Source organism: Callorhinus ursinus, unplaced genomic scaffold (assembly GCF_003265705.2).
Source record: "Callorhinus ursinus isolate GAN/ISIS: 27379988/994484 unplaced genomic scaffold, GSC_fseal_2.0 scaffold16, whole genome shotgun sequence".
Classification (NCBI taxonomy): Eukaryota; Metazoa; Chordata; class Mammalia; order Carnivora; family Otariidae; genus Callorhinus; species Callorhinus ursinus.
Genome location: NW_027397078.1, coordinates 27,723,741 through 27,745,620, shown reverse-complemented (window position 1 = coordinate 27,745,620; position 21,880 = coordinate 27,723,741). Strand labels below are relative to the sequence as shown.

The 21,880-nt window shown below is 41.7% G+C and overlaps 1 long non-coding RNA gene across 1 annotated transcript in view; it reads right to left on the bottom strand.

Annotated features, from left to right (window-relative positions):
* LOC141374284 (uncharacterized) overlaps window positions 1-21,277 on the bottom strand; it is a 28,680-nt gene extending 7,403 nt beyond the window's left edge. The window contains exons 1-2 of the long non-coding RNA XR_012381046.1: window positions 21,156-21,277; window positions 20,339-20,460 (exon numbers count right to left, since the gene is read on the bottom strand). This is a non-coding gene — a long non-coding RNA (uncharacterized lncRNA). The remainder of the gene's footprint in view (window positions 1-20,338; window positions 20,461-21,155) is intronic.
* Between the last annotated feature and the right edge of the window lie 603 nt (window positions 21,278-21,880).

Below are 21,880 nucleotides of genomic sequence, written 5' to 3'. Positions count from 1 at the left end.
CCTGAACTGTTAAGTCACAAAGGCATAATTGGATGAGCTAAAACATGAAGTTAGCAGTTTATCCATAAAACTTTTTTTTCTATTTTTAAAAAAGATTTTATTCATTTATTTGAGAGAGAGAGAGGCAACACAAGCAGGGGGGAGCAGGAGAGGGAGAAGCGGGCTCCCCGCTGAGCTGAGAGCCCGACGTGGGGCTCGATCCCAGGACGCCGGGATCATGACCTGAGCCGAAGGCAGACGCTCAACTGACTGAGCCACCCAGGTGCCCCACCCATATAATTTTCATCAGACTATCTGACAGTCAAACATTAGTATCAGACAGAGTGCCTTGAGACATCCTCTAGTATTGAGCACTGCCCTCAAACTGTCATCTCATATTAGTTTGTTTGAACTTTCCATCCTTCTGGAATTACTGTTGCACTGCCCTTAGTTAGAGTTGATGCATAGAAGTTACATGTCACAAAACTGTGGTTCTAGTGCCAAAATAGAAAATTTCAGTATCAGTCAAGAGGCATTTTTACAGATTTGTAGCCACAGAGTGATGGTTGCCATCATCTGTCACATTTGGAAATGGAAGGTGTGGTGCTGCTGTATGGGTTTTGCGTTGCAGCCAGCCCCTCTCCCCAGTTCTGGGAAATGACTCAGGCCTGGCCAGTCAACCTCTGAACACAGTGATTGATCCAGCAATGAGCATGTGACTCAAGGCAAATCAATGAAACTCGATTCTGGAATTCTGTGTTGGGAGACAATTCTCCATAGGTCGTTCACTTTTCTGTACATCTTGCAAGCGAGGCACTGAATGCCCTTTATGCCTATCTTTTCAAGGAGTTTTCTTTTTTAAGTTTTTCTTTAAATTTCAGTAAGTCAACACATAGCATAGTATTAGTTTCAGGTGTACGATACAGTGATACAACACTTGCATACATCACCCGGTGCTCTTCATGACAAGTGCACTCCTTACCCCATCACACGTCTCCCCCATCCCGCACCCACCCCCTCTGGTAACCTTCAGTTTGTTCTCTAGAGTTAGGGTCTGTTTCTTGGTTTCCTCTCTCACTCGCTCTCCCCTGCCCCACTTTGCTCATCTGTTTTGTGTCCTAAATTCCATATATGAGTGAAATCATATGGTATTTGTCTTTCTCTGGCTGACTTATTTCATTTAGCATAATACTCTCTAGCTCCATCCATGTCATTGCAAATGGGAAGATTTCATTCTTTTTTATGACTGAGTGATATTACACACACACACACACACACACACACACACACACACACACACACCCCACTTCTTCTTTATCCATTCATCAGTCGGTGGACACTTGGGCTGTTTCCATAATTTAGCTATTGTAGATAATGCTGCTATAAATATCAGGGGCATGTATCCCTTTGAAGGAGTATTTTCGTATTCTTTGGGTAAATACCTAGTAGTATGATTGCTGGATAGGGTAGTTCTATTTTTAACTTTTGGAGGAATCTTCATACTGTTTTCCAGAGCGGCTGCACCAGTTTGCATTTCCACCAACAGTGCACGAGGGTCCGGGAGATTTATGTAGCCAACAATCTTGGAAGATTGAGGTACTGTCTCCGTCCAGGGCAGAAGACAGGCACGCATACTGTCTACTACAGTAAAGATAACAGTTCTTTCCAGACCATTAAAGAAGATTCAGGTTCAAAAAGTTCAAGGTTCCTCTCCTGTAATGCAACCCCCTGCATGTACAGGTGTCCCCTGGCCCTCTTTGTATTGTCCTGTGGGACTTGGGTCTGGGGAACCAGAGCAAAAATGCTGATACTTTAGCGACTGCCGTTGCTGTGAATAAGCTATCCTTCATCTCTGCCCTAGGAATCTTGTGCCTTCTCCCAGCATCCATGAAACTATGGCAGGCTAAATTGTTAGCGTGCAAGTAGGTTAAAATCTCAGACCCTTGACAATTCTTGATACTTTGGTTGTAACTCATAGCTGTCTTCCTGCTGAAGTTGCTGAGAAGATGGGGTGTACACTTGGGCCTGCTGGCAGCCATCTTGCCACCACAAGAGGTGAGCTTTTCTGCCTTGGAATGGAACCAACACAGAGGTAAGTAAAGCATAAAATGGGGGGAGGGTGGAGAGAACCATTATTATAGCCGCCGCTTATTAATCACCTACTATGTGCCAGGTGGTGTTAGGCACTGTTCGTACTTTCGTCATGAAATCCTTCTAGCAACCTTACAAAGTTGGTTTTTTATCCCCACTTTACAGAATAGACAACCAAGTATTGGCAGTTAGGGTCTTCTTCAATGTGGGCAGTAAAGACAAATATCATTCTCTTTCCTTTTTGTTTAGGCCTTTCAAAGGAAAAAATTAAATAGTATAAACATTAAGTGATTTTCCAGTAATTATTTTTTATATGCACTAAAGAGTAATTTTCAAAGAAGGACAAATCTTAGGTTCAAGTGGCACATTTTTGTAGTAGTAAACTGCAACAATTATCTGCTCCACCAAAACCTGTGCTTTCCCCTCACCTTAGAACTCTTAGGCTCAGAAGTTGCAAAGACCTTGGACAATCAATTTACCATTGTGTACTTTAGTTGCCTGACCAATACAGTGAGGATTGATAAGAGTATCCACCTCACAGGCTTGTGGTGACTGCATGAGTTGCTACATGGGAAGTGTTCAGGGCGTGGGAAGGGGTAAAGGGAGGAAGGAGGGCAAAGAAGAAGCAGAGCTAAGGATTTCAGAGAACCTTGTTCACTGGGAGAATATCCCTCCCACCTCCCAGCTTCCTTTGTTCTTTTTCTTACTCCCACTCGACAGAAAAACAAGCAGAAAATAACCTTATCCATCCTTTTGATAATTTCCCTCAGATCACACCGTCTTGGGTCCCAGGGCCTAGGTTTCTCTTTTCTCTGTCATTAGTAGTCACAGTTTTGTTATGCTCTTCAGTTTTATTATCTTTTCAGATACCAACTTTTTTTTTTTTAAGGAGGCTTTACCTCTCCTCCATTCCTGACTTCCAAGACTCACAAGAACAGAACAGTTTAAAATGTATTTACACATGGCTTCCTCCTGTATAATTCTGACTCTATAGTAAAAAACAAAAAACAAAAAACAAAAAAGAAGAAGAAAAAAAATCATACAAAGCTTAAACAACATGACACAGATACTTCTTTTGGCTTTTTTAAAAAAAGAATTGACGCCCTAAAATATGCAAGTACACATTTTACCACTCCTTATTTATTTCTTAATAGTTTATTTTAATACCAATCTTATTGGCAGCCACTGATTTGAATGCAAATCTTGCTCAAGTCAGTGTTCTCTTGGCATCATACCCCTTGGGTTTGGCTTTTTTTTTTTTTTTTTTTGGTTTCAGCTTTGGACTCCTTTCCAAGAGGGTAGGTACGGGCTGAGGAAGAATAGGGCTAGGGGATGCGGATGCGAGGGGGGGTTCCTGTGCTCATTCTCATTGCTCGCTGCTCCGCTTCCTGGTTCGTCTTGCTAATCTACCAGGGAGACAACAGAGCCCTTGTTCTCCTGTTCATGCCAGTTTCATTCTATGAGGGATTTGAGATGATTGTCTCCTTAATGCTGCCACAGACAAGCTGGGAACAATGGGAGAAATCTGGGCTGGAACCAGTCTTTCTTATCTAGTGATGGGTATATGTCAAACACAAGAATGAAAACAAAGGTGAGCAATGCTGTCATTAACACTTAATAACATAGCTTGGCAGTGCTCCAGCTTTTTCATCTCAGGACCCCTTCACACCTAAAAATAACTGGGGACCCCAAAGAGCTCTTGTTTTTGTGGGTTATAACTATCAATATTTACCATATAAAATATTAAGACAGATCTTTAAAATTAATTAATTCATTCAAAGATAATATTAATAAACCATTACACGTTATGACAAACAACATTTTTAAAAATAAAAATAACTATTTTCCAAAATAAAAAAAACATTTCATGAGAAAGTAGCATTGTTTTTACAATTTTGCAAATCTCTTTCAGGTCTGGCTTAAGAGAAGATGCATGGATCATCATATCTGCTTCTGTGATATCAGACATCATGTAGCTTCTGGAAAACTCCACTCACATGTGGAGGGAATGAAAGTAGGAAAGATAATATCTTAGTAGTATTATGAAAATAGTTTTGACCTCACAGACCCCCTGAAAGGGTCTTGGGGACCCTCAGGGATCTCTGGGCTCCACCTTGAGAATGGCTGACATAGACGAACTCATTTTTAAAGTAAACCCAGGCAGTTAAAAGTCATAAAGGAACAAAAGGATGGTACTAAAGGCAAAACCAGGTTCTCTATGATCAAGGAGGAAATGAGTTTTTTCTAGGTGACTTTGAGAAATAAGATTTTGAGTAAGTCAAATATAGGGAAAGCTAGAGCAGCACGGTCCGATAGAACTTTCTGCAGTGATGGATATTTTTGCACCTGTAGCCGCAGCTACAAGTGGCTAGAGAGCACTCGAAATGAGGTTCGTGCGATGGAGGAATGGAATTTTCAATGTTATTGTTCGATCTAAATTTAATCTGAAATAGCACTAGCGCACATGCCTAGTGGCGACCATACTGGACGGCGCAGTTCTAGACAAAGCAACTGCCTGGAGGAAGCCACTTCATCAAAGGAGCAAGAAATCTTCCTGTTGGAAAGAGACACCGTTTCCTTTGGGAAGAAAGAAGCCTCCACTCCCAAGTGACCCTAAGGGAAGGGTCGGCGAGATGAAAATGAGGCTACAGACGGCTTTTCCCGGTGGCGGTCACCACTCTGCTTTTTACAAGGGAGTTTGTAATTGTTAGAACAACAGGGAAATCTGTAACTATTATGGCACAACACTGTCACTTGCCAAGGTGCACTCTTCTGCCACAGTCGCAGGCACAGTGTCCCTGCAGATGATGTGACTCTCTCAGAGACACTAGGATCGCGGCATCTCCCCAGGGTGGTTGTTTCCAAGCTGAAGGTGGTGGTCCTGCCTGGGATTCAGCCCTTTTCCTGCTTCGTCCTAGTCCTGACATTGGCCTTGGTGAGATGATCCAGAGATACAACAGAGACTAGGCCCAGTGCATTGTCTTGAACATGCTAGGGGCTCAAGGAGCGTTAGCATTATTATTTCTTGGGGACGGGGAGAGGGGTGAGCAGAAGGGGGGGCTGGGGTTGGTGCACTGGCGGCTGTTGAAGTTCTTGGGCTGTGAAAGGCCCCCAGCTGCGGGCCTCATTCTGGATACCAGAACAGGATGTTCCCAGGACAAGGGGGTCTGCAGCACGCTAAGGCATATGCCCGTGAGTGGGGCCTCTGTTTCCTCCTCTACAAAATGAAAGGCTTGGAGATCAGTGACCCACCCTCACCCAGGGGTGAAAGCTGTTCCTCCGCACCACCGTGGCACCACCCATGAAACCCACTGAACTAGATGATCTCTGTAAGTTCTTCTAGAAAAAAAAAAAAAACAGTTCGCATGGGGATCGTTGGCAAAGAGCTGCAGCAGTTCCTTCACTGTTTGAACACATGGCGAGCCTTCTCTGTTGCACTTGTGGGTGGTTAAAGTGAGCTGGATAATTACGCTGTGGTTTTAATCAGTGTAGACACAGCCAATGAAGGTAATTCACAAAATGACCTGCCCTTTTTTTGGCTAGGTAATAATTACCCTTAATCTAGGTCTTGATGGAATAAGGACCTGCACTGGAATGTCCGCAACGGGAATGGAGAGGACGTACGTTGGAGAGGATTCAAAGGAAGTTAAGAGGGTACTGCGAGTGGCTATAGAGGAAAAGGAGAGGCAGGAGGCAAAGATGAGGTAGGGCCCTGGTTCTCAAAGCATGGTTCCTGGACGGGCAGCCAAGCATCACCCGGGAACTTGTGAGAAATCACTGGGCCCTTCTCTACTTACTGAATCAGAAACTCTAGGGCTGGGACACATGGAGCCACACGGCCCGAGAGGTTACAACGCTCTGCCCCTGACCCCAGCGCCCAGAACCTGATATTACGGTACAAAAAGCTGGCCCTTTAATCTTGAGGAGGGACAATTTGGGGTGTGATTTCTGCTCTGACCTTTACCTGAGGCCCCCCATCTTTGCTTGTTTCCTTCCCTGCCCTATTGTGCCTCCGTCATTCCCTAACAGGCTTTTGCTTAGAGCCGGTGTTCACTCAACCACAAGCATCAGAATCCCTGCCTCAGGCTCTGCTTCTAGGCAAAGCAGATGGCTCTAATGTTGGGAAGCCGAGAAAAGGCTCCCATGATGGCAATGAATATGCAGAGAATACAGAACTTATAATCACCCAGTTCGATGTGGAGTTGAAAAAAAAGAATCATTTTTTCAAATAGTAATACATTTACACGTTCCAAAAATCAAAAGGTATAAAATGATGTGTGGTAAAAAGTCTCTCTTCCTAACCCATGCCCTGTCTGCCCATTCACAGGTCACCACATTGGTTAATCACTTCGGTATTATTCCAGGGACTTAAAAATGCATACACAAGCAAATACAGATTTATATTCTTTCCCCTGTCCCTTTGCCACAAAGGATAGATTTCTATATATGGTGCTCTGTGTCTTGCCTCCCTCCCCTTTACACTGTATTTTGAAGGACTTCCCCTATATGTACATAGAGAGCATCCTCATTCGGTTTTTACAGGATTCCGTTGTAGGGGCATAACATGGTTTTGGTAACCAGCACCCCTGTTCATAGCCACTCGGGTAATATTCAGTCTTTGGCTTCAGTCTGGCTTTTGAAAACTATTGAGCCACGTAAAGTTGCCTGTATAAGTGCGATTCCCCACAATGTGGGTGTCCTAGTGTTCAGGAGGGACAACACCCCTTTCCTAGGGAGCCATGTTAAAGGTATGAGGGGCGTATTATGGAGGAATTTCCCACTTACAAAAACTTGATATATGAAATGATATGGGAAAAAAAGCACATAACTTCAGAGGTGATGATTTTCTTTTAAAAACGCTTCATTGAATAGGAGATTTACCCAAGTGTTCCTTTAGATGGAGAGTTGCTAAGTCTTAAAAATATGACTTAATCCTACAAAAACTTAAATTACCTTCATCTTTGCAGAAACACATCTACTGTATTAAATAAAGCAAGCTGCTCCTGTATTATTCTATATTTATCACAGACTGTATATGGAATTCACAAGGACCATTTAGGCATTAATATTCCTGTGCTGAAATTTTGTTACAGTGAATGGGTATTGGTTAGGGTTTGGCAATCCCACTGTTGAATAAACATTTTTGTCAAAATGGTACTTATTTTCATGAAATTCAATCTGAAATGATCCTTGGGGATCTTGAAAGATGTAGCTCACTTCTTAGAACCTAGCTTTGGAAAATATTTCGGCTTGGCATTGTGGATATTTTATCTTTAATCTGAAAAATCTTTTTAACTCTCTTTACCAGTTTTCTCCTTCATTTATTAGAATCATATAGCTAAGACAATAATTAACATTGTCTCCAAGAAAAAAGGAGGCATTCTGAATATTTACAAAACTGATTTGCAGTGGTTGAGGAAAGCCTAATTAAATTAGAGCTACTCTTGTGACAAGTAGTTTTCTAAATGTTTTCTCTTTGTTTTGATATATCAGACCTATATGGCATAAATTACCATTTCATGTTCAAAATTTGTTGTTTTCATTCACTTAAAGTAACACTTTACTGTTAATTTCCACCAATGTTACACCTAAACAGATTGCAAATACAGAGAAGTGTTACCAATACTGTTTCCACAGAGCAGGGAAGTTGCAAAATGTTAATTGAATGGAAGAATTTGGTCTTTATACATTAGCGGGTCTTATCTCGGTTATCTCAAAAATTGGGATTTAAAAATCCTCAGCCCTGAGAATGCACTGTTATCCCCTGAAAATGCAAAATAAAAATAGTAGTTGTTGCTGCTTGGGTATATACAGGTAAGCAAGGCGAAGAGGAGGGAGAGCAAGGACAGAGAGAGAGAGAGGGAGAGAGAGAGAGAGAGGGCTCTCATTACACTGGGAAGGAATTTGAACTGAAAGGGCACTTTCTAAATTTCCGGATGAGCCCACAGAAATGACAGACAGTGAAGAGTCAAAGACATTTTTGAGCAGGGTTTTGTGGCAAAACATGGAAAACAGGGAAAGCATTTCATGTTTTATCCATGTGCTTGGTTGTGCCAATATTGGCTGAATGTTGCATAACAACACAGTAGCTGTGCTTACCGCAGCTGTCGTTTAGGGAATGTGGCAGATTTGCTTGACTTAAAAAATCTTCCAGCAAAAATTCCATTTTTACTTTAGGAATTTTACTTAGGAATCGGGGAGAAGGCTCAGAAGGATGCAGAGTGGGATGTTCGCTGCTACTTACTTGTCCCATCCGTCACCCCCCCATATTTGGGCTAGGGGAGGGCACAGCTGGGGGGGGGAGCGCTAGGGGCTGGACAGGGGTGTGGGGGGTGTGGATTACTGTTGCACCCGGGGTTACAGCGTGTGAGGCCAAATGGGCAAATAGAATCAACTCTGTGGGAGTTGGGGAGGGAGGCACTCGCCCCAAAACAAGACGAAGAACAGAAACAAGGCCATCTGCCTAATAAGGACTTAGGAAGCCAGCCAGTGGCGGGGGTGGGGGGGTGGGGGGGTGGGGGGGTGGGAGAGGTGGGAGTCAGCCTACAGGAATTTGGGAGCCTGAGCGCACATGCAGTCTCCTTGAGGGTTCTCCCCATTCTCTCCCTTTCTTCACGGCCCCCTTTCACCAGTTGACCTGGTGTGGAACTCTGAAAATCTAAGAGCTCACCCATCTGGAATGTTAAGAGGCAGCATCTAGATAAGAGGGTTTGGATTACATGAGAGAAACAGGGCTGCTTTTTCCTAATTTTTTTTTTTTTTTACCTTCTATCAACTTGGTTTTTAAAAAGAAATTGTAAAATATACATAATGTAAAGCTACCATTTTAACCATTTTTAAGTATATAGTTCTGTGGTTTTAAGAACATTTGCCTTGCTGTGTAAGCATCACCGCCACGCGTTTCCAGAACTTTTTCATCTTCCCAAACTGCAACTCTGTCCCCATTAAACACTAGCTCCCCATGCCCCCAGCCCCTGCCAGCCACCCTGTTCTATCTGTCTCTAGGTGCTTCATGTAAGTGGCCGTTTTTTGAGAGCATCGCAATCCTCCATGGCCCTATTTGCTGTGTATTTGCTGACTGGGGCCTTTCATTTGAATGTAGACACTACTGTCTACCACTACTGATGGGGACGGACGTGAAGGTGTCTGTCCAGTCAGGCAAATGCTCACTGAGGACTCATAGCACAAGGACAACATGCACACGTGCCCATGGGGACAGCCGAGGGGGGAGGTGGCGGAGGAAGCTGCCATTTTAGACTGGACTTTGGGAGGAGAGTCTCTGTATTTCAGTTACTCACTGGTAGACAGAGGAAGTTGAATTTTTAAAAGCTGTTTAATGAGGGAATGGTGAGGGCTGGGCAAACATGATTAGTCACAGAGCTCCGGGCCTAGGTTATTTATTCTCTGGAGAAGCCCAGTGCTTTTGAGTGGAATGGATTGCCGACTGGGAAGCTGAGTAAATTTGACCAAGAGGCCTAAACCGAGGGGGAGACTGGTCTCTTTCTGAGCTCTATTGACACTGAATAGAAACGTGGGCTTAATTCCAATTTGTTTCCTAGCAAAATAAATACACAAATATCAAGGGAACTTCCTTGTTTTCAGAAAGAGGAAAGAGTCGAAGTTATTATAAGTATGAAAGGCAAATGAAAAGGAGATGAGTGGTTTTGAGGATACGATAAAAATATCTTGGTAGGCAGTTCCATGTACGTGTAAAAGGATACTCTGAAATCTTTCCTGGCTGCAAGGGCAAGCAGCAGTGGATTACGTTCCCCAGAAAGGTGGGTGTGATTATATTCAGGGATATGCTGGGCTTGGACACCAGACCGAATCACAACGTAAACATTAGAAATAACGCCTTTGTTTTTGCAAAAATCACGACAAACTCGTCTCTCTTAAAATGCCAACATTATGTTAAAATCTAGATGCAAATATGCGTGTAAATACTTATGGAGTGGATGAGCGAACAATGTATATACTCGAGAACTATAAAGAGTTCCCAGTCTAAAGACACCCTATGCATTTTAAGGTGCAGCCACAAATCCCCTGGTCCCACACCGTTTCGCTCCTGGCCCTCACTGCTGCATTGGCTTTAATTAGGGCCTTGTGATGTGGACCCCTTCTTGTCAGGAGCTAAACTGTTATAACCAATGTTTTGCACTCTCAAGCAGATAACAGTCTGCCCACGGGCAGCGTTTATCTAGTTAGTCCATATAGTAAACCAAACGTTTAAAAGTGAACTGAAAACTCAAGGTGGGTCCCTTCAAACTTCCCGTTTCTTATAGCTGTTTTGATCATTTAGTATTTATTTAACATTTTCATGTCTCGATTCTAAAAAATAACACATGCATATTGTAGAAATTGTAGGTATACAGATAGGTATAACAGAAAAAAATGAACATGACTGGTAATCCACGATTCAGAGATAAAATATTTTTCTATTCTGATGTATTTTCTCTAGTCCAGTTTGCTATATATGTCAAAAATGGAGGCGGGCAGTCTTTGATCTTCCTTTTTCATTTAACATTTCATCGTAAGCATTTCCCGTGGCCATTAGAGATCTTTCAGACGTGGTTATGATAATGGCTGCATCATTTCATCCTGTGGCCATACTGTTCCCCTGGTGTCGGACATTTAGGTTAAAATGCTAAAAACTTGAAAGATCAAGCTTTCGTTATCAGAAATGGCTCTTTGATGAGCTTTTGTTTTCCACTGATCTTTGTTTGACCTTCTCCTCAGGTCAGAATCCCAAGGACAGGGAATGAAGACTTTCTAAGCTTCTTGAAACATTGTACAACATTCCCTCCCCTTAGTTACACTCTAGCCTGCAGAGCAGGAGAGTGGCTGTTAGTTTTGTCTTTAACATAGAGTAAGCACAAGAATGTAAAAACAAATGCTTTTTGTTTTTTCCACTTTGGCAGGTGTAAAATGATTTTTCCACTTTGGCAGGTGTAAAATGATTATCTTAGGGTTGTTTGAATTTGCATTTCTTTGATTGCTAGTTAGCCTGAAACACTTCAATATGGTGATTGGTTATTTGTGGTTCTCCTGAAAATTGTCTGTTTGTGTCCTTTGCCCACTTTTTTTTTTTCTATTTGTTTGTTTGCCTTATTTATGCCTGATAAGAGGTTTTTTTGATGCTAAAAATACAGTCCTTTGTCACCAGTAGAACCAAGAGAGAATTCCATAGGAAAACAGATGTTCATACTAGCAGTACAAATTAGAAAGCTCCTGGGAGGATTTTATGAAGGTAAAGTTTTAAACTTTGTTGAAGGATCCGAACACATGGAAAGCTTGCTACATTTACACTTAGGAGGCCTCAGTAGTCTATAGATGCAAATTCTCCCCACAGTAAGTTATAAATTCAGTATAATTAACAACAAAAATCTCCACAGGATTATTCTGGGAACTCAACAACGGGTTCTGAAATTAATATGAAACAATGACAGTCCACACAAATCATAAATAATTTTGAGGAGAACAAAAGATAGTGGGGTGCGGGAGGGAGAGACCCATTTTACCAGATATCGGGACATATTTCAAATTTCCAACAATCTGACAACCTGACAATACCAACAAATGGTATTCTGACACGGGAAGGGACAAACTAATACATGAAACAGAGGAGAGACTCCGCTTCCCACCTCAGAAAGAGTCAGTGATGTATAAAATGGCCTGCTTCACAAATCAATTGGGAAAAGACCATATTCAATAAACAGAGTTGAGACAATTGGCTCTCTATATGGAAAAATCTTAAAATTAGCTCCCTACATCATATCCCAAAATACATTTTGCTACATCGAAGTCCTAAAAGTTAAAACAACAGTAACAACAACAGAACAAACGTGCTTTGAAAGAGAAGAAAATACAAGAAGAGTGTCTCTATGACCTCAGTGCGTGCAGTTATTAGCTCTTGCCAGGACGCTGCGGTCCCTTCCAACTTGTCTCCCTGGTTTCCTTTCGGCCTCCCTCCACCTGTTCTCTGCACTGCAGAACACAGTGACCCTTCTAAATTGTAGCTAAGATCAGGTCTCTCCTGCCTCTCTGCAGTGGCCCATGGGTGGGCCCTCCCCTGCCTACCTCTCTCTCTTCATTTCCTACCTCTTGCCCCTGCTCACTGAATTCCGGTCCCACTGATCTGCTGACTGTTCCACAAACATTTCAAACATCCTTACCACCCCAGAGCCTCCTCCCTGGCTTTTCCGTCAATCTGGAATGCTTTTGCCCCTGATATGTCCATAGCTTATTCCCTCACTCCTCCTGGGTCTCTGCTTAGAGCAGCATGCCCTGATGGCCCTAGGTAGAGTAGCTCCCTTGTCCCTCTCTATCTGCTTACCCTTGTTTACTTTTCTTCATGACCCCTTCGCTCCCTGACAGTAACTTCCATATTTATGTAAGCTCCACAAGGGCAGGGGTCTTGCCTGATTTATTACTATAAGTAATAATAGAACAAAGAACAAAGCAGAGATTCAATAAACATTTGTTCAATGAATGAACGAACGAATGATCTTAGGTTAGATTCTTTCCTTCCTTCCTTCTTTCTCTTCCTTCCTCCACTTTCCCTCCTTTCCTCCCTTCATCCCTGTCTTTCTTTCAACAAGACATAAAAAGCATGAATCATAAAGGAAGAGATTAATAAATTTGTGTAACAAATTGTAAAGTATCTGGGTGGCTCAGTTGGTTAAGGATTCAACTCTTGATTTTGGCTCAGGTCATGATCTCAGGGTCGTGGGATTGAGCCCCTGTTAGGCTCCGAGCTCAGCAAGGAGTCTGCTTGAGATTCTCTCTCTTGCCCTGCCCCTCCTGCCCCTCAAAATAAATAAATAAATAAATAAAGTCTTCAAAATGTGAAGTATCTGTTTGGCACATGATATCACAAAAATGTTAAAAGCCATATGATGAACAATAGTAGGCATTCAAAACAGAATAGAAAGCCCAGAAATAAACCCATGATTATATGGTCAATTAATCTTCAACAAAGCAGGAAAGAATATACAATGGGGAAAAGATAGCTTCTTCAACAAATGGCACTGGGAAAACTGGACAGCTACATGCAAAAGAAGGAAACTGGACCACTTTCTTACACCACACTCAAAAATAAATTAAAAATGGATTAAGGACCTAAATGGGAGACCTGAAACCATAAAAATCCTGGAAGAGAGCACAGGCAGGAATTTTTCTGACATGGGCTGTAGCAACATCTTTCTAGATCTGTCTCCTGAAGCAAGGGAAACAAGAGCAAAAATAAACTACTGGGACTACAGCAAAATAAAAAGCTTCTGCATGGCAAAGGGAACAATCAACAAAACTAAAAGACAAACTACTGAATGGGAGAAGATATTTGCAAATGGCATATCTGATAAAGGGTTAGTATCCAAAATATATAAATAACTTATACAGCTCAACACCAAAAAACCCCCAAATAATCCAATTAAAAGTGGGCAGAAGACACGAACAGACATTTCTCCAAAGAAGACATCCAGATGGCCAACAGACACATGAAAAGATCCTCAACATCACTCATCATCAGGGAAATGCAAATCAAAACCATAATGAGATATTACCTCACACCTGTCAGAATGGCTAAAATAAAAAAACACAAGAAATGACAAGTGTTGACAAGGATGTGGAGAAAAAGGAACCCTCGCACACTGTTGGTGGGAATGCAAACTGGTGCAGCCACCATGGGAAACAGTATGGAGTTTCCTCAAAAAGTTGAAAATAGAACTACCATATGATCTAGTTGGGTATTTACCCAAGGAATATGAAAACACTAATTTGAAGGGAGATATATATATATATATATATATATATAATATGATATATATAGGAGCCCCAATATGATATATATATATATACATATATATATCACTTCTTCTTTATCTATTCATCTATCAATGTATAATATATATATTATACCCATTCATCTGTCAATGTATTATATATATATATTCCATATATAATGGAACATTACTCAGTCATAAAAAAGAATGAAATGTTGCCATTTGCAACAACATGGATGGATCTAGAGAGTGTAATGCTAAGCGGAATAAACCAGTCAGAGAAAGACAGATACCATATGACCTCACTCATATGTGGAATTTAAAAACAAAGCAAACAAACAAAGGAAAAAAAAAAAGGAGATAAGCCAAAAAAAGACAAAATCTTGACTATAGAGAACAAACAGATGTTTACCGGAAGGAAGGTGGGTGGGGACATGGGTGCAACAGGTGAAAGGGGATTACGAGTGCACTTATCTTGCTGAGCACTGAGTAATATATGGAATCATTGAATCGCTCTATTGTACACCTGAAATTAATAGAACTCTGCATGTGAACGACACTGGAGTTAAAATTTAAAAAAGCAAAAGTGACAAAGGTTAGTACCCAGAATATACAAAGAGCTCCTATGAGTCAATAAGAAAAAGACAAATAATGCAATAATAATGAATAACAAATATGGCTAGGCAATTTACAGAGGAGGAAACACTGAGGACTACCACCCCCAAGGATGAAAAAACAAAAGGAAAAGGTTGGAGTATTAAAACTGAATGTTTTGGAGAAGAGACCCCATGCAGCTTGGACTTATACTTCTGAGGAGGTGGGAGCTTATTATAGGCTGATACTGGTGTTTTTGAGCTCAAAGGGAGCCTGCTACTCTTGCTCTGGGAGTGTTGGAAAAATCGCAAGCTGGAATCTACTACTAGTACTGGCATGCATCACCACTGCTGGGGTGAAGAAGCACTAGATTAATGCTGACAGGTACAGGATGTAAATAGGAAGAAGCGTTGGCTTTTCCTTCTTCCCCAGACTTCTAGTTTTCTTCTAGAGTCCTCTACCGGCAGGGTCAATATAGGGAGCAGCTGGCCAAGGAGAAACTTGGTTTACAGAGTCTCAGCCTCCACATCATAAAGTGGCTCACAGGAGACAGGGCTTGAGGCTGAGAACAAAACAGCTTAATAACTGACACTCCCCAGCTTTGTGAGTCTTTTTGGAAGACGGGGTCTTGCGTCTACAAGGGCGTCAGCTATATCCTCTCTCCTCAACCCTGGCAGCTGGAGTGTGACCCAGGCCATTTGAATGGGCTATGAATCTTGAGGGAGTGACATCAAGACTGAGTAAGAGTTGAATAATTACTCAGGGTTGAATCTGCCATAGAGGGAGTCCAGAGCTGGGGGTGCCTGATGGGCTGAAGTGGTAGGACCAGCGGCGGCACCGAGTAAGACTGTTTTTGTGCCATAACTTGGCTGTGTTCCCTCCTGTCTGGTTGCCCTTGTTCTTGCCTATCTTATGAGACTGTCTCCAGACATTCTTTCTACACTTTACTGACCCAATTACCGAGATATCCTTTTTCTGCTTACTTGCATTCAAGTAGTCAAACTTAGAAAAACATCATGCACGTGAATTTTTAACAAATGACTGGAAGCAAACAGAAAATATCAAGAATCATTCCTTCTGATATTATGCAGCCATCAAAAGGAATGAGATCTTGCCATTTGCAATGACGTGGATGGAACTGGAGGGTGTTATGCTTAGTGAAATAAGTCAATCAGAGAAAGACATGTATCCTATGACCTCACTGATATGAGGAATTCTGAATCTCAGGAACAAACTGAGTGTTACTGGAGTGGTTGGGGGTGGGAGGGATGCGGTGGCTGGGTGATAGACATTGGGGAGGGTATGTGCTACGGTGAGCGCTGTGAATTGTGCAAGACTGTTGAATCACAGATCTGTACTTCTGAAACAAATAACGCAACATATTTTAAGAAAAAAGAAAAAGAAGAAGATAGCAGGAGAGGAAGAATGAAGGGGAGTAAGTCAGAGGGGGAGACGAACCAGGAGAGACGATGGACTCTGAGAAACAAACTGAGGGTTCTAGAGGGGAGGAGGGTAGGGGGATGGGTTAGCCTGGTGACGGGTATTAAAGAGGGCACATTCTGCATGGAGCACTGGGTGTTATGAACAAACAATGAATCATGGAACACTACACCAAAACAAATGATGTAATATACGGTGATTAACATAATAATAAAAAATTAAAAAAAAAGAATCATTCCTTCTGGGTGATGGGGCTATAGGAGTTTGTCATAGTTTTATTTGTATTTTTGTAACTTCTAAGTTTCTCAAAAATATACAAAATTAAAATTTGAAAATCATGTGAAAATTACCTTAAAAATTCATTAGAAGGCAGAATATGGCTAGTCACCCATATATTTTCCTATATTTAAAAAAGATGCATTTAACTCTCAAATGTATCTGAATATTAACTGGTAGATATAGGAAGTGAAGCCTATATCTGAAAATTTTTTTCCAAATTGTCAGTTTTCCTAGTTCCTACTTTCCGAGGCCCATTTGCCAAGTAATATTAATTTGAGTTAATTTTTTAAAATCTTAATACATTTTAGGGGTTATTTTCTGGTGTTCTAGAATTCTTTTAGTAATGAATTTGGACAAGCTGTATTAGTATCAGCCAGAGCTAATCACCATTTTAAACTCTGAATTCCAACTATTCATTTTTTTCCCCCCATGCTTTCCTGTTGTAGCTTGGGTTGTCCGGGAAGCAGGCTCTGAGACAGAATTTAGTGGGCAGGATGTTTATTAAGTGTGTCCTTGGAGTGAACACCTGTGGAAGGGAAGGGAAGGAAGCAAGAGTGGACAGAGGGAGAAGTTGACCTGCGAAGCAGGCCCAGTGACAGTTTAGGGCAACCCAGCAGGTTGCTGTATGACTAAAATGGCCCATCAAATTTGTCCTGTGTTGGGCTCAAATGGCCAGGCCTTTATACCCCCAGGCTTTCCAGGGTGTGGATCTCTGCAGCTGAGCTTCTCCCTGGGAGGGGGGGTGCGACAGCACTCCCTGAAGTGGGGGCCACCAGCCCTTCACTGAAGGGGGCTCTGGGCAGTGCAGCTCCATGTCCACCACAGGCTTTGACATTGGAGAAGCACTTTCTACGCGTTGGGCCTGGGCTGGGGTGTATTTGCGTTTGTTATGTCACATAATTCTTACAGCACTCTGAAGTACAGGTTGTGTTTTACATTTTACACATGAGGAAACTTGGCCTGTGTTTGTTTTTCCTGATGAAAACCCAGCATGGGGCAATGTTTTACAGGTGGCCAACCACTCGGAGCAGCCTGCCTGCTTACAGGGAGAAAGCAAGCCAGCTCTTTATCGGGGAGTGTCCAAAGTTTGGACTTGACGTTCTGCTCTTAACTTCCTTTTGTACTCTCAGGTAACCACTCTTCTCTCCTTGCTCTCATTCCCTCTTTCATTTTAGTTTATAATTTTGTAAAGATGTGTAAGTTGAAACAAGACTGGTGAGAGCTAGATGCAATTCTCATTTCTCTTTTCCTGTTAAGGTGTTTGCAGCGGGGTGGGTTGTGTTGACCTGACTCTTCGGTACAAGCACGATTGTACCAAAGACTCGGTGTCTTCTCCTCTGACTCGTTGCCCCAAATTGCTTCCCTGCCCTTCACTGAATTTCTCATTAGTCAGCAACTGGATGTCCCAGCCACATGGAACACAGAGGTGACTCAATTTGTTATCTGATGATCTGGAAAGTTAACACCAGCAGGGCGGTGCTTTAGTATCATTAAGAGAAGCAAATCTGTACCTATGAGAACTTTGGAAGGCATTTCTGCTCGGGAAATGGCGAACACAGATTTCTATATGAGCACGTTGACAGGGAGACAGAAGAAAGCCAGATTATCAGGAGAAAACCAGTGGGGACGGAGCAGGGGAGAGGACTGGCGTGAACTTCAGGACTGGCTCTCACATCGACTTGTGAGACCAAGGACAGCTCTTGGGGCTTTGGCAGCTTTCTCTGTCAAGGTTCCTCAAAGTTCTTTGTTTCTACAGAGAGTCACTTGGAAAGGGAAGCATGGTAACGATCAAGACACGAAATTTTAAACACTCTCACGGGGAATAAAGGGCCCAGCATCAGGAATACAGTCAGTGACAATGGCACGGTGTGGTGACAGGCGGTAGCTATCCTGGAAGAACATAGAAACTTGTCCCAGCACTGTGTCGTATGCCTGAGACTAACGTCACACTGTGTATCACCATACTCAAAAAATTAAAAAAAATTTTTTTTAAATTGTATAAAAGCATAAGAGATGAAGCAAAGGGATTGTATTAGATGTTCCTATCACTTTGATTCTTTTAATCAGATGAAACTATTAAAACAGCTTCTTTCATAGTAAGATTTGATGATCACGTGAACTGATGGGAGGCAGGATTGCTCAGTACTTCAGAAAATGAAGACTCAGTCAATTTTCTTTTGGTGAGTTATAAAGTTCAGTCTCGGGATGACCATCTTGATACTTGGAAAGGGTAAAACCTATGCTTTTACCATGAGAGAAAGATTCTGAAGAACTTGGCGTATCACAGAAAGAATTATAAATTCTTGGATCTAGCAGATTGTGGCTCATCTTTACTAAAAATACTTTGTTGGCCCAAATAAAATGATGAGAGAATAATAATTCAGATGAACAAAGGCACAAGAGGTGGAATTGATTTTAAAAGTACCACAGAGTTAAAGCCTTAGTAGAGACTCTGCTGCAACAACGTAAAGGAAATGCAGGCCTCTACCTTTTTTTAGTAAAAGGAATGTCACTGAGCTCAAGGACGCCCTCGCTTCAGGCTCCAGCTCCCAATTTATTAGCTTCATGTCTTTGGGAAATCGACTGAAACGTCTTTGAGCCTTAGTTTGTTCAGCTGTAAAATGGAGATGATATTAGTGCCTATCCTTGTTGAGGATTAAAGTACCTGCACTGTACGTGACACAAAATAGAAGCTCAAAAATATTAGAAGAGTATAAATCTGAAATGAATGTCTTCATTTTTACAAAGCTCTTCTGAAAATAGCACCATGGAACAGATAGAGATGCAAACTGAGGACTTCTGTCTAATGTAACTAAAGTCATCGACAAACTCAATCGTGGAGATTTTAGCACAGGGAGAAGCCAAGACTTGAAATTTTATATTCTAGTCATTATGCTGTTTTTATGCCAGAACTCCAAGGCTTCATTACTATTTCCTGTCGCTTTAAATATTGCACTAATTACTATGTCCTCTGAGAATGAATTAACAAAATTACGTCTAGACTCATGAGTGTAGAAATCATCTTATTTTTTAGAAAGATTTTAAATGGTTACATTGTGAGTAGGTACATATGCAGCAGGATCTTCATGTAATTGATTCTCTTATCTTAGAAAAAAAGGTTAATCAAATGCTCTGTTTAAGAGATAGAAAACAGCCGGCTTGTGCTTCTTCAACATGCTTTCCTGGCATTACCGGTTGGTTGCCTCAAAATGTGACCTTATGCTGTGGGCAATGAACCAATTCCTTTCTAGCTAACTTGAGAGCTAACTGTGTGTGTGTGTGTGTGTGTGTGTGTATGTAAATTATACATATTGAAAATTCATATATGTATATAAAATATATACAATTTTCCCCTTAGGGACATTTTGGCTAGTTAACTCTGTAGTATTCTGTGCTGTACCTGTTCTGAATTATCCAGAAAGGAATGTTGCTTTTGGCTCCCTCCTTTCTCCTTGTAGCTTAAGTAGTTTGTTGTGTGTAAATATGTATGTATGAGTATGCGTATGAACAAAATACCATGATAACACTTCACCTCAAATGAATGCAGTACTGTAGCAACCCGACCTTTCAGGAACTCGGGCGAGAATGAATAAGTAAGTAAAACAGGACTCTGAGTGGCTCAACTAGGTATATCACTCAGTCCGTGCACAAAAGCTCATGCGTTTTAGTATAGCAAAGCTTCCCAGGTCCTTCTTCAGCGCTTTTTTATTTGTACTTAACACACAATTCTTATCCACATGATTATCTGCCCTCTCTCCTACCCTCCAGAGTTCACAACAGATTAGAAGCAGCGAATCAGAAGTGTTGTTTTGGGAGAGCACATTCACGGGGTGGGGGTGGGGTGGGAGAGGAATGAGGGTGGCAAGGTGTGTCACTGCTGATAACTCAGAGGAAGGGGAGGACAAGGAAAACCTATAAAGCAGTCACCGGATTAAAAAGGCCCAGCAATCTGGGACCGTTTAGAGTCAGGCTAATAGACTCTGAGGGCATCAGTTTTATACAGAAGAGAACAATTGTAAGAATTCACAATTCTTTTCAAGTCCCAAATCAATATAGAAAGGTCAGCTTATGTTTAGAGGAAGAAGACGCAAGACAGTAGGTGGGAAGATTTCGAAGTATTTTAACCTGAATTGATGAACAGAGTTTAGGCATAATTTCCCTATGGTTGAACTTACCTTTTTTAGGAGCGCAGTTCTATGACTTCCGAGGAGTGTATACAGCTGTGTCACTGCAGTACGTAGCCCTTCGAGTCTGGCTCCTTCTGCTTGTCAGAATGCTTGAGATGCATCTGTGCGAACTGATTAAAATTTAAAAAACAGTTTGTGCTTAAAACTGGAAGAACTTGCTCATCACCTAAGGTTTTCTGGTAACTGAGATTTGCTCTGCAGATAATATAAAAATAGTGGGTTCTCAAAGAAAATCCAAGCTGTGGGAAAACAGGCAGCCGGCATTCACCCTTGGTGGGGAGAGTAAATTGATACAAACTTTCTTATTCTTTCCTAAGTTTTTCCTTCTCTCCTCTGGGGAGAGTAAATTGATACAAACTTTCTTATTCTTTCCTAAGTTTTTCCTTCTCTCCTCTTCTTGTCAAACGAACACACCAGAAGACCTGTGTGGTAAGTGCCCAGCACATCGTCTGGCACAGAACAACTATTCAACAATTAGTCATCTCCTTCCCCTTACCTTTTCTATTCTTCTCTGTTTACATCCCACTTTCTCTTTTTTCCCCCCACACCCGTCAATACTCTCTCTCAAGCTGCTTTATAGGTCAGCCAAGGTGAGTAATTATGTTAAGAGTTGCTCATTATTGCCCCAATTTCCTTGACTTCGAAGAGGTGCTGTACGAATGTTAGTCTTTTTTCCAAGTCTCTGGGACTTAGTCACCTGTTGAAAAGTCACCCAAAGAAAATAGGGCTTACAGTTTTGGCCTTTCACTCTGTATTTATTTACGTGTAGGTGTCAGGCCCATTTTAGGATGCTAACTGAACTCACCCTTCTTTGAAATTGCCCTTGTGGAAGCGGAGGGTCCACACAGCCGTGTTAGTACTGTGTAAACTTTGGCCTCAGCTGACTAGCCTGGGAGTAGACAACTGATCGGGGACAGCGAATCATAAGCTGGGCTGGCTTAATCAGACCATCTCTCTTGAGAATTGAAACAGAAGAATCCAGAGGGACACTCTGTGGTGGACTCTTGAATTGAAAAGCTGTGTAGAGCTGGCTCTCAAATGCGGTGGCTGAGAGAAACTGCAGACATGCCTGAGAGAACTTAGGGGCCCGTGAGAGGCCCCAGAATTAGTCTCTGTCACTGACCTGCCAGTCGTTGCCTCCTCGTGGCCTGGCAAAATTATACGTCCTTCTTCTTTTTTCCTTTTTAAAAAATCTTTTTTTGTGTGTGTTTATTTACATATGGCTGAATAAAACATGGAATAATATAAACTTAGAGCTCAATTTAAACAATAGAGCTGCAAATCACTTAGTAAGCATTTATATTCATGAAGCTCCGTCAGGTAAAATGCTTACTAAGTGAACACTGCTTTCTCCACGCTTTTCCAGGAAAGCCTCACAAATGATTGGAAAAAATGTATGATTTGTTTACAGATAAACACTCAATGTATGTGGATTTTCAGAATTGTTTATTTGGAGAAGAAAGAAGAAAGAGGAAGAATATGATAGTTTAGAGATATTCACAATTAGAATGTTCTCATGTATGGGCATTT